Source organism: Cheilinus undulatus, linkage group 14 (genome assembly GCF_018320785.1).
Source record: "Cheilinus undulatus linkage group 14, ASM1832078v1, whole genome shotgun sequence".
NCBI classification, from domain to species: domain Eukaryota; kingdom Metazoa; phylum Chordata; class Actinopteri; order Labriformes; family Labridae; genus Cheilinus; species Cheilinus undulatus.
In genome coordinates this window covers 48622833-48637400 of record NC_054878.1, presented here as the reverse complement: position 1 = coordinate 48637400, position 14568 = coordinate 48622833, and positions in this window count along the sequence as shown.

The following is a 14568-nucleotide window of genomic DNA, read 5'->3' as shown; positions in this document are numbered from 1 at the left end:
ACAGAAAAGATGTTTCCACCCTTCTGCCAGCCTGCTTCAGCAGGGGATGTAGCGTGGGTTTGTATAGGCAGTGAGAGCTGGTGGAGCGGTTAGCTCGGCTGTAGCATTGGTATAACGGCAGTGAAACCAGAACCGGACTGTAGAGACCAAGCTGCCAGATACAATGGTACTGAGGACTGAACACAGCCCTTTTGAGGACTAACCAGGATGTCCTCACTTTTCATGGTGGTCCCAGGACTGGTGTCAGTCCTCGCACAAGTACCAATCACTGCAGTCTCATGCTGAATAACCTGCTTGTATTTTCAAATTCAAATTAAAAAAAAACTTAATTTGTCCCCAGGGGGCAATTAAAGGCACATAGAGCAGCAAGTAAACAACAATATAGAAATTCAGTCAACCACTGCACATAGGCAATAAGGCTAATGTTTAAAGTGCTAAAATACTAAATATAGAAAGTAGCACTACTCCCAAATAAAAACAATAAAATAATGGGAAGAAACAAAGGAAAAGAGAGAGAGAGAGAGAGAGAGAAGGAGAGAAAGGGAGAGGGAGAGAGAGAGAGAGAGACAAGGAGAGAAAGGGAGAAGGAGAGAGAGAGAGAAGGAGAGAAAGAGAGAGAGAAGGAGAGAAAGAGAGAGAGAAAGGGAGAGAGAGAGAGAGAGAGAGAGAGAGAGAAGGAGAGAAAGAGAGAGAGAGAGGGAGAGGGGGAGAGAGAGAGAGAAGGAGAGAAAGAGTGAGAGAGAGGGAGAGGGAGAGAGAGAGAGAGAAGGAGAGAAAGAGAGAGAGAGAGGAAGAGAGGGAGATAGAAAATAGTAATTGCTGAAGTATTAAAACACTAAAAATTTTCTGAGTACTGGAGACCAGCATCATGGGTGCAAATTGGCATAAAGGAAAGTGCATTACCGACAGCAGGTGCAAATAAATTTTAGAAATAAACACACAATCTAAACCATGATAGTGAAATGAAGTACTGTCTGTGCTGTTGACAGCTTTGAAAGGATCTCTAATGATGCAGTTCAACAATATCTCCCCTGGGTGGAGCTGTTTTCCTCCATATGAGGGCTGTCTGATGGAGACTGCTATACAACCTCACAGCCACTAGGGGGAGACAGAGTTTTAATATTACATCAATGTTACATGGCAGAGGTTTCCCCTCTATTTCTACACATTTTTGGATAATTTCAAGCTTTTGGGCACAGATTTAAAGCTGCCATATCTTATTATGTTCCTGAACCAGTTTTCCTTTATCACTCTGCAGCAGGAACTGAAACATTTGACACAGCAGAGTTTGTTTCTCTGCTGTTTGGGTCATTTTCATTCATCCAGAGCACCAAATATACATTACTACAAATGACACACCAGGCCACAAGGTCTAAAATTGTTATTCTTTTACATTTTGAAAAGAAAAAAGAATGATCTGAAACCCTGATTCCAAAAAAGTTGGAGCGCTGTGTAAAACGTGAATCAGAACACAAGTCAGTGATTTTTAAATCTCATAAACCCATATATGATTCATAATAGAACAAAAATCAGATGTTAAAGTGAGACATTTTACCATAACATGAAAAATATTAGCTCATTTTGCATCTGATGGTACCAACACATCTCCAAAAAGTTGGGACAGGGCAACAAAAGGGAGTAAAGATGGGCAGAGGTTCACCAATCTGTGAAAGACTGAGTCTAAAAATTGTGGAACAATTTCAGAAAAATGTCTCTTAAAGTAAAATTTAGTTTGGGAGGTTGATGGTTGAATCCCAATCAGTGCATTTAATGTCCAGTTTGGGCCCCTGGTCGAGGTCCTTAACTCCTGGAACACCTGTCTACCTGTCAGATGTACGCCGCGTTGGTCAGGCATCAGGACCCACCACCTCCTCCTCAAGAGAAATCACAACCCAAATTAAGAAAAAAAAATTCCATAAATGTTGGTTAATTAGTCGTCTCAGTATTCCTGGCTACCATTACACCATAAGGACATAAGAACACTCCAAAAATGTTGATGTTTGGACTATAATTAGAAAAACAACAAGATGGGACAAAAGAAACATACCAGAAAAGAAGAAGGATTTCCATGCGTACATCTTATTCTACTCCAATTTTCCAGAGACAGCATGGCAGTTTGGTAACTTCTCTAAAAATTTGCTTGTTATCTTTTAGGAAACCAGCTTTATTTCCCAACAAAAGGGAGATAAATAAGTAAAAAAAAACAAAGCGAAAAATGCTGAATTTTACTTCAATTAGGAAAACCTAAAACAATATATATATGTATGAAATTACTGCATGTCCACTTAGGGCTTCTGTAGATTGAGTTTCGTCACATATTTTTCCTTCCCACTAGAAAGAGCTACGTGACCCACTTTTGGGTCCTGACCCACCAGTTGAGAACCACTGTGCTAAATGACATTGTAACATTGTATCATGTGTGAACAGGATCCAGAAACACTGCCGTCTTCTCTGGACCAAAGCTCATTTAACATGGACTGAGGAAACATGGAAAACTGTTCTGTGGTCAGAGGAAACATGGAAAACTGTTCTGTGGTCAGAGGAAACATGGAAAACTGTTCTGTGGTCAGAGGAAACATGGAAAACTGTTCTGTGGTCAGAGGAAACCACAGACGCCGTGTCCTGAGGACTAAAGAGGAGAGGGAGCATCCAGCTTGTTGTCAGTGCACTGGTCAGTGCTTTCAATTGACCAGAAATAAATTACAATTAACTCCTGGCTCTTTGATGAATTTATTCTGATAAATTCTGTTAATAATCCAAGTATTTCTCCACAGACAGATTTCCTGCTTTACCTTTAGAAAGAAACATTTGCCTTCTTTCTCTTTATTTTACTCAATTCCTCTCCAGAAACTCCATCAGCTGGTCTCTTCACTTCCCCGATGTTTACAGACTGTTGTTAAAAGAAGAGCAGATGCTACACACTGGTTAACAAGGCCCTGCCTCTGCAATCAACAGCTTGCAACTAACGGGAGAAATGTTGATTTGGGGCAGCCATCATCATTAAAACAATCAAATATTTAAATTTCTGGATGATTTTAGACCATTTACAGAATTGCTCATTTGTATTATGTCATTTAAAGAAAGCTTACTGTCCATTTGGAACTCAAGTCTTGTATAATCATAATGAAGTTTTCCATGCATGTTTAATTTCACACACTAACTGTACACTTCCTGTCAGTTTATCAATAGTTAATGAGTTGAGGCTGATAGCCACAGCATGCTATAGGAGCCGTAGAGTCATGTATAACAGAGGGAAGAGATAAGAAGCTCCTCTCTCATGTGCAGGGAGCTCACTAAATGAAGGAGCACATTTAAAGTAAAACGGAGAGCTGAGACAAAATAAGCAGAAAAGAAGGAAACAGAGGAAAAGGGAGGTTCAAAGGAACTTTAGAGCTGAAGATAAGAGCCTAATTGGAGACGAGGACAGAGATATGAGGGAGAGGGGTGTGATTCATAGCAGACATGAAAGCTTTTCTGAAGTGTTTCCACCCAGGGACAAAGATGACATAATCACAGGTCTGTGTGGATCTATGGAGAATCAGAGAAGAGACGCTGATTAGGAGCTGCCTTAGTCTGAAATTAAAGATGTTCATGGAAGCAGGTGAAGCAGACATCTAACTTTGAGATCTGTCTGCATGAATGGGTCTCCTAAACCCGTGTGGGACCCTACTTTTAGGACTTACACGTGGGTGGGTGCAGCCATGAATCAGGCTGTGTTTACCATGTTCAGCATCCTCTCTTCTTTAGCAGCAGTCTGTAAACATCTGGGTAGTAAGGAGACCAGTTACTGGGAGAGGAATGTTGTCCCATTCTTGTCTGGTGTAGGATTGTAGCAGCTCAACAGTCCTGGATCTTCTTTACAGTAGTTTTCCTTTTCTAATTGTCCAAATGCTCTCTTCCTGTGAAGCCATGCTGTTGTGATAGATGTGGTCTGTGGTTTAGCATCGTCTTGCTGAAATAGTCACTGACAGAGGCGTCGTCTGGATGGGAGCAGATGCTGCTCTAAAACAGTGTTACTCAACCAAAGAGACAAATTATTGGAAAATAAATTTGCAAGAGCCACATCTAAGAAGTGAAAAGTGGCAAAAAAAAAAAAAAAAAGTTAAAGGTGGAAAAAAATGGTCAAAAAGTGACAAAAAGTGGCAAAGTGGCAAAAAGGAGCGAAAAGGGGCAAAATAAGCTTATAATGGCAAAAGTGGCAGAAAAAATGAGTGAAAAGTGACTAAAATGGGCAAAAAGCAGCAAGAATGTGGAAAGATTTGGAATAAAAGCTGCAAGAGTAGCAGAAATGGGACAAAATGGGAAAAAGTGGCTTTTAATTGGCAAAAGGAAGCTTAAATGGGCAAATGTGGTGTTTATTTTGTATTGTGCATTTTACTTTGTGGAACTTCCGGTTTCCGGAGCTGGTTGCTGGCTGCTAACCTTACTCTGTTTCTCCTGAGGCGTTCACCCTGCCCCCCTGGTGCTGTGGAGAGGCACACCTGCAGCGAATCTACTAATCACTCCTGCTATTTAAGACTGGCTGCAGCTCTCTACAGCGCCTGAGTCTTGTCTACATTACCTCACGGTAGACGTCGTCTCCGGGCTCCTTCTCCTGATCCTCCAGAGAAGTTTTCTTGTGCTCATTGATGATTCTAGTGATCTCCAGTGTTTGCATTTTTCTTATATTGTCGCTAACGTGCCTCTCCTCCTTTTTTCCAGTGCCTCCTGCTCAGTTCACCACAGCCAGCTCCAGCACTCCCTCACTCCCTCCTGGACTCTTGGAATCTCCCTCCCTTCTGCACTTATCCGCACAATAAACTGTTAAAACTGCTTCCGTCTCCGCACCTGAGTTCAACCCTTACACAAAACATCACAGCAAAGAATGGAAAATATGGAAAAAATTGCAAAAAATTGCAAATAGCAAAAAGCAGGCACAAAGTGGCAAAAATGGGTGAAAAGTAGCAAAAAATGGATTAAAAGTTGCAAAAGGGGTTAAAGTGGCAGTAAAAATGAGTCAAAGGTGGCAAACATGGTCAAAAATGTAGCAAAAATAAAGAGTAAAAAGAGACTAAAATGGGCCAAAAGCAGCAAAAAGGGGGAAAATTTGGAAAAAGGCAGCAAGGAGTAGCAAAAATGGCATTTTGGCATTTAATGGGAAAAAGCAGCTTAAATTGCAAATAGCAAAAAGCAGGATTACAGTGGCAAAAATGGGCTAAAAGCAGCAAAAATTGATTGAAAGTGGCAAAAAAAAAAAGTGGGAAACAAACTGATTATTGTGACTTGCAGTCGATAATTTCTGAGTTCAAAGTTTTCCTTTTAAAAAGTTTTCTGGGGGAATAATGGTCTGAATGAAGAGATAAGAGCCATGTTTAGTATCACGGCTCTAAAAGCTCTCTCTGCTGTTCAGCATTGATAGTTCCTTTCCAGATGTTAGAGCTGCCCACGCCATAGGCATTAATGCAACCCCATCCATCAGAGATGCAGGCTTTAGACCTGAGCCAGGAGGACAAGCTGGATGCTCCAGATCCTCTTTAGTCCTCAGGACACGGACTCTGTGGTTTCATCTGACCTGCTTTATGCATTCTGTTTTTATTTACATTTCCCACAGCGTTCCAGCTTTTTTGGAACTGTGTTTGTACTTCTTAAATGCTAAAAGATAATAAAATGCATTCAGATTGCACTTATCTCCCCCTTAAGGGATTTGTCTCCGTTTTGAGTTTGTCCGAAGTCATTTCAAACTAAATTTGATGCAGACGTTCAGAAAAGGCCTGCTGCTGCTCTGATAAGCCCCGCGGCTGTGGGACGGATTTTAAAGTGCTGAGGTCTCTGAAAATGTCTCATCCTCAGGTACATGTGGTAGATTTGGTGTAATTTAAAAGATCCAAAAAACTTTAATTTAGGTCAGGAGTGTCAAACTCAGTCACAGAAGGGGCCAGATTCTGAATTAAGGTCTAACCTGGGGTCTAACAGGGTCCATCAAACTGTCAGCCTCATTTTAGCCAGTAATAAGTTATGGGGAAAAAATTAGCAATGATGATAAATGATTCTGAAATTTAAAAAAGTCTAAATGTTTAGTCAAAAGGCTCAAAATCTGAGATAAACAGTCAAACTTATTAGTTCAAAGAGTCAAAACACGAAATAAGATGTTAAAATAATGCTTTTAAAAAGCAAATATATATATAAATATAAAGTCACAATCATGTTTTAAGGAAAAAATACAACGTAAAAATTAAAACTGTTAACATTAAAGGTCAAAATGTGAGATAATAGTTGAAATAGTAAATTGTCAAAATAATGCTTTTAGAAGGCAAATATATATAAAGAAGAAAGTCACAGTCATTTTTCTAAGGAAAAAATACAACGTAAAAATTAAAACTGTTAACATTAAAGGTCAAAATGTGAGATAATAGTTGAAATAGTAAATTGTCAAAATAATGCTTTTAGAAGGCAAATATATATAAAGAAGAAAGTCACAGTCATTTTTCTAAGGAAAAAATACAACTTAAAAATTAAAACTGTTAACCTAAAAGGTCAAAATATGAGATAGAGGTCAAAATCATAAATTGAAAAGGGCAAAATGTGAGATAAAAAGTTAGTTATTAGCCTTGAGTTTTGACCCCTGATTTATGTACTTCATGAGCTGTTATAAAAAGATCTTCAGTTCGTTGTAAATGAAAAGTGCATTTTTATGCATGTTGCAATGAAGAATGATATCTGCGTCAGGTGGAAAATAGGAAAGACACCTGTGCTGCCTGCCTGGCCCCATGTCTGCCTCTAATGGCTTTAACTATCAGCTTTCTGAAGGAAAACTGCAGGTCACCTTTAGGTTAAACCAGTGTGTACTTCTGCAGCAGTTCCACTCCCATCTTATAGAACGATATGAAGATACGTGCAGATGTCTGACATTAAAATCCCATCAATGTAAATAGTGAATTAAACTCTGCAAGTGTAAAATGTAAAGCTGCCCCGCGTCTCTTTAACTATCTGTAGAAAAATACACCTGACACCTGCCTCCATGCACGAGGAAAAGTTTCTCTAGTGCCGCCGATTAAACTAAGCTGAGCCGCTTTTTCTATGTCAAGCCTCTTAAAACATATGCATGTGGGAAATTACACTGACACACCAAGAGATGAGACACATTAATGTTATACCTGCTAAACCTTCCTTAATCCACTCAGGCATCAAAGGTAGTTTTTATACTAAAACATGCTCTCTGACTTCCCTCTGCAGCTGCAGACTTCCACTAAATAACCATGAAACAGCCCGCTTTAGTTACATCACATACAAGTTTCACCTTTTACTCTTCACTTATGTTATTAAAGAAGCACAGATGGACGTCTTTTAGTCAAGACACGCTCATAAACAAACAATGCACATTTAGCATCAGTGAGCACTCTCTGTAAACATTAATACACTATATTATAAAAATCTTCAAGATCGTAAAAAAGACGAGATTTACCTCAACAGAATTTAAATGTGGTGGTCTGTAAGATAGATGTTAGTCTGTGTCAACACCATCCACCTCCACCGTCATCATTCTGTGATCAATGTTTTACCTCAGGACTCAGGAACACTTCAGAAAACCAACGTCAGATAACACAGTACGTCACTGCATCTATGGATGTAAGGTAAGACTCCACCATGCAAAGACAAAGATATGTAAAGACAACATCCAGGAGGCCCATCCACTTCTCTGGGCCTCAGCTCATCAGAGATGAACTGACCTGAAGAGACAAAGTGTGCTGTGGTCAGATGAGTCCATATTCAATTATGTTGAGTCAAGTCAGAGAAAAAGGACCGCCCAGAATGTTTTCAACAGAAAACTTAACATCCAGCATCTGTGATGGTGTGTGTGTATTAGTGCTCATAGCATGGGTCACTAGCACATCTGTGATGGTGTGTGTGAGTATTAGTGCTCATAGCATGGGTCACTAGCACATCTGTGATGGTGTGTGTGTGTATTAGTGCTCATAGCATGGGTCACTAGCACATCTGTGATGGTGTGTGTGTGTATTAGTGCTCATAGCATGGGTCACTAGTACATCTGTGATGGTGTGTGTGTGTATTAGTGCTCATAGCATGGGTCACTAGCACATCTGTGATGGTGTGTGGGTGTATTAGTGCTCATAGCATGGGTCACTAGCACATCTGTGATGGTGTGTGTGTGTATTAGTGCTCATAGCATGGGTCACTAGCACATCTGTGATGGTGTGTGTGTGTATTAGTGCTCATAGCATGGGTCACTAGCACATCTGTGATGGTGTGTGTGTGTATTAGTGCTCATAGCATGGGTCACTAGCACATCTGTGATGGTGTGTGTGTGTATTAGTGCTCATAGCATGGGTCACTAGCACATCTGTGATGGTGTGTGTGTGTATTAGTGCTCATAGCATGGGTCACTAGTACATCTGTGATGGTGTGTGGGTGTATTAGTGCTCATAGCATGGGTCACTAGCACATCTGTGATGGTGTGTGTGTGTATTAGTGCTCATAGCATGGGTCACTAGCACATCTGTGATGGTGTGTGTGTGTATTAGTGCTCATAGCATGGGTCACTAGTACATCTGTGATGGTGTGTGTGTGTATTAGTGCTCATAGCATGGGTCACTTTTACATCTGTTCCCATTCAGGATCGCATGATTGCAAACAACATGTTTAAGCGAGACATTGACAAGAATCTTTCTGTACAAGTTACATCAGCATGACTTCAAAATAAGAGTGCGGTTCCTAGACTGGCCTGCATGCAGTCCAGACCTGTGGACTATGGTAAATATACGGCACATTATGATGCATAAGCACGACAAAGGAAACCCCACACTTTTGAGCATCAAAGATGTAAATTAGGGAAGAATTCAATTTAGGGAATTCCATCTTTTTTGGGTTGGGTTGCAGGCACTTGGAGCATTAAATGTCCTTTCTTTTTGCTGACTTAAGTTGAACATAGGTTGAAAAGCATTGGAAAAAAACAAGTATTTTTCTTTTTGTCAACATTTTACACAACATACCAACTATTTTGGTTTGTATTAATTGATGCTTTTATTCTGATAGAATTGTTATTTGGATGTTTGGAAGTTTGTAGATGTGCATGTAGAGAAGACGGGCCAGCTCAGGAACTCAGGACACGCCGAGGATGCTAAATACTTAACAGAGACACAAGACGATGAACGATAACTGCAGGAAAGTGTGACTTACCTTCACTTTTCACTGTAACATCTCCTCTTTTTTAGGTTTGTAAAAGGACGCAGTAAAATAGCAGAAGTGAATCATGAGATTGCATGACTGTTTCAGCCTCTGCTCTCAGAGCTTAACCGCAGCTCACACACAAACAGACTGCAGGGTGTTTCTCTCTGAATGCTTCTTTTGTTTATTAAAATCATTTCACGTATGCAGCTGCCTGATAAAATGTCCCTCAAACAGCCTTTGGTGAAAGTGAAAATGTCCTTGGATTTTCTGCATTTACTAAACTAGTCTCACTATCAACATCCAAAACTCTAAAAACGTCACAGCAGGAAGAGAACCGCCTCCGTGATCTGGTTCTTCATCTGTTTCTGGGGAAGGAGCAGTCTGCTGGGATTCATTTGACTTCATCTTCCTCTTGTTCTCAGAGTTACTGAACAGCAGTAGACAGAGAAGTGGTGTTTGAAGTGAAAATGTGTGTGGAACAGGAAGATTAGCTGGTTAAACACAGACACTCACCTCTGTCAGACTCTTGTTTCTGTCTGACAGCTCAAACGCTTCTGAGGAAATCCAGATCACCCCAGAGGAGCCGTATGTGTGGAAGCATGGTTTTATTCATCTAGTTTTTCTAGTTTTTAACGCTCAGTGAGAGCATGTCTCCTGTTTTTTTTCTTCTGGTTATGAAACAGAACCAAAAAAGACTAGGACGCCCTCACAAACTGAGTGGGCGTGCAAGAAGGAGACTAGTGAGAGAGGACACCAAGACACCTATGACTACTCTGAAGGAGCTCCAAGAGACTCTGCAGACAACAACTGTTGGCCGGGTTCTTCACCAGTCAGAGCTTTATGGGAGAGTGGCAAAGAGAAAGACACTGTTGAAGAAAACTCAGATTCAATCTGGACTAGAGTTCACCAGAAGGACTGTGGGAGACTCCATGGTCAACCAAAGAACCAAACTGTTAAAAAAATACCTTTGCAAGAACCATAATCTAAGTGGTGAAAAGTGGCAAAAACAGCTTGAAGTAGCAATTAGAATAAGTTAAAGATGGAAAAAATGGTCAAAAAGTAGCAAAAATGGGTGAGATGTGACAAAAAAAAGAGCTACAGGTGGCAAAGAATGGTCCAAAAGTGGCAAAAACAAGGCACAAAAATCTGGTGAAAAGTGACTAAAATGGGCAAAAAGCAATCAAACGTGGCAAAAATGGGCAAAATCATAGGAAACAAGTGGCATGTAATAGCAAAAGGTCACTTAAATGGACCAAAAGTGGCAAAAATAAAAAAAGCAAAAATGGGATAAAAGTTTCAAAAGAAGTTGAAAAATGGGCAAAATATAGGAAACAAGTGGTATTTAATGGCAAAAAATGGTGAAAATGGGCACAATGTTGATCCCTGTTATAAAGAACCCTGCCATAGAGGGCACCTTGTTTAATTTTATCCATTCTAAAACAGTTTTTCTAAATTTTGTCCATATGAAGCGTGATTTTGTTTGTCTAAGTGGTCAAATTTTGCTGTGAAAATGTGTATATTTGGGCTGCTTTAACAGGTTTTAACAATATCTACCTCCTTTTTTCAGAATAAAACAATTGTTTAAGTTCTCTAAACATATTTAAGTAAACTGCGTGCATGTTCTTGTCATTATGGCTCAAACTTCATCTTTCAGACTCCAGCAGTGAGAGACCACAGACACAGAGCCAGTTCTGACCGGTTCAGTAGTTTGTAATAATTTGGGCCTTTGTGAAGTTAGAGTGAATGTGGCCCTCCTTGTGATCAGAGTTACCAACCCCTGGTCCACAGGAAAATAAAAAGTGGTCAAAGAGGATGATGTTCTCCTCAGGACATCAGGATATTGCTCTAAACAACAGAAGTAGCCTGCAGAATCAAATCAAAGTGTTTTGGATCCCGTGGACTTAAAACCAAATCAGATCCTCTATAATGGCCCCGTGCAGAGTCTTGGTCCCTCTCTCAGTTTATTTGGTGTTAGGTTTGTTCCTGTGGTGGTGAATGGCTGTCATTATTGATGCACTGTGTAATAGTGTTGGCTCTATTGAGCTCCTCACAGCTCAGTGCACAGCCAATGATGTGTGAGAGGACTGATGGAGACACTTTCTGCTGGATGCTGCAGCTCCTAATGAACAGAAGAGAAAAAACAGCTGTGGACAAAGACTCTCAGAGAAACATACAACGCTGCATGACCAGAGCTCTGCCTGTTTATCAGGCCCTCCATGACCAGAGCTCTGCCTGTTTATCAGGCCCTCCATGACCAGAGCTCTGCCTGTTTATCAGGCCCTCTATGACCAGAGCTCTGCCTGTTTATCAGGCCCTCCATGACCAGAGCTCTGCCTGTTTATCAGGCCCTCCATGACCAGAGCTCTGCCTGTTTATCAGGCCCTCCATGACCAGAGCTCTGCCTGTTTATCAGGCCCTCCATGACCAGAGCTCTGCCTGTTTATCAGGCCCTCCATGACCAGAGCTCTGCCTCGTATTATCAGGCCCTCTATGACCAGAGCTCTGCCTCGTATTATAAGGCCCTCCATGACCAGAGCTCTGCCTTGTTTATCAGGCCCTCCATGACCAGAGCTCTGCCTTGTTTATCAGGCCCTCCATGACCAGAGCTCTGCCTCTTATTATTAGGCCCTCTATGACCAGAGCTCTGCCTCGTATTATAAGGCCCTCCATGACCAGAGCTCTGCCTCATATTATTAGGCCCTCTATGACCAGAGCTCTGCCTCGTATTATTAGGCCCTCTATGACCAGAGCTCTGCCTCGTATTATAAGGCCCTCCATGACCAGAGCTCTGCCTCATATTATTAGGCCCTCTATGACCAGAGCTCTGCCTCGTATTATTAGGCCCTCCATGACCAGAGCTCTGCCTCGTATTATTAGGCCCTCCATGACCAGAGCTCTGCCTCGTATTATTAGGCCCTCCATGACCAGAGCTCTGCCTCGTATTATTAGGCCCTCCATGACCAGAGCTCTGCCTCGTATTATTAGGCCCTCCATGACCAGAGCTCTGCCTCGTATTATCAGGCCCTCCATGACCAGAGCTGAAGTGTTTTTAAGGCTGCTGCTGCCATCATGCCCCACCTCTGATAGCAGATTGGGGTTCTTTTAGTGATAGTGAAGTGATCAGACAGCTGACAGTGGTTATAATTCAGCCTGTCAGATCTTCACTTCACAATAATCTGACATGCTGCTCAGTCGTCTCTATGCTGAGACTTTTCCACTTTAGAGTCAGACACTTTAACAGAGTGAGATCTGGAGAGCAGCCTCTGTCCACATTTACATAAAAGAGACATTTAGAGATAGAAGTTTGTTGAATGGGCAGCTCATCATTTCATCATTTTACTTTTCCTCTGATTTTTGTCTCACAAAGGTAATTATTTTCAACTTTATGAAAATTTTGTTAAAGAAATTCATCCAAAATTTTTACTGAATTTTAGTAACAGGAGGGTTTTTTTTAGTATTTTTTGTGAGTTTGAATAACACACAATCAAACATAACGTGTGTTAACATTTCCATGAAATCTCCATTATTTGAGGATATTTTGGGGTATTTTGAAGGCTTTTTGATTTCTAATGGGGGGGTCTCATCATATTAAGGGAAATTTTCCAGGATCTAATTAAATTTTTTTAATTCTTTTTTTTAATGTATATTTTTTAATGTATTTTAAATTTTATTTAACCAAGAAATTTCTCTTTTTTTACTAGTGAGAAATAACAAGAAAGAAGGGTGATGTTCAAGCAGTACATGAGGCACAGTGGGAGATGAAGAGGGGGAGGACATTTTTTTAAACAGAATATATATAAATATATATTAATGATACTGAAATATATTAATCAAAATGTATCACAACAATAATAATAACAACAATAATAATAATAACAATAATAATAATAAGAACAACAACAATAATAATAATAACAACAACAACAACAATAATAATAATAACAACAACAATAATAATAATAACAACAACAACAACAATAATAATAATAACAACAACAACAATAATAATAATAACAACAACAATAATAATAATAACAACAATAACAATAATAATAACAACAACAATAATAATAATAACAACAACAACAATAATAATAACAACAACAATGATAATAATAACAATAATAATAATAATAATAATAACAACAACAACAATAATAATAATAACAACAATAATAATAATAATAACAACAACAACAATAATAATAACAACAACAATAATAATAACAACAACAATAATAATAATAACAACAACAACAATAATAATAACAACAACAATAATAATAATAACAACAACAACAATAATAATAACAACAACAACAATAATAATAACAACAACAATAATAATAATAACAACAACAACAATAATAATAACAACAACAATAATAATAATAACAACAACAACAATAATAATAACAACAACAATAATAATAATAACAACAACAATGATAATAATAACAACAACAACGATAATAATAACAACAACAATAATAATAATAACAACAACAACAATAATAATAACAACAACAATAATAATAATAACAACAACAACAATAATAACAGCAACAATAACAACAACAACAACAACAACAATAACAACAAGAACAATAACAACAACAATAACAACAAGAACAATAACAACAACAACAATAATAATAACAACAACAATAATAATAATAACAACAACAACAATAATAATAACAACAACAATAATAATAATAACAACAACAATAATAATAATAACAACAACAACAACAATAATAATAATAACAACAACAACAATAATAAAAATAATAACAACAACAATAATAATAATAATAATAATAATAACAACAACAACAATAATAATAATAATAACAACAACAACAACAATAACAACAACAATAATAAATATAATAATGATAACAACAACAACAATAATAACAGCAACAAAAACAACAACAACAATAACAACAATAACAATAATAATAATAATAATAACAACAACAACAACAATAATAAAAATAAAAATAACAACAACAACAATAATAATAATAATAATAATAACAACAACAATAATAATAATAACAACAACAATGATAATAATAACAATAATAATAATAATAATAATAACAACAACAACAATAATAATAATAACAACAATAATAATAATAATAACAACAACAACAACAATAATAATAACAACAACAATAATAATAATAACAACAACAACAATAATAATAACAACAACAATAATAATAATAACAACAACAACAATAATAATAATAATAATAACAACAACAATAATAATAACAACAACAATAATAATAATAACAACAACAACAATAATAATAACAACAACAACAATAATAATAACAACAACAATAATAATAATAACAACAACAACAATAATGATAACAACAA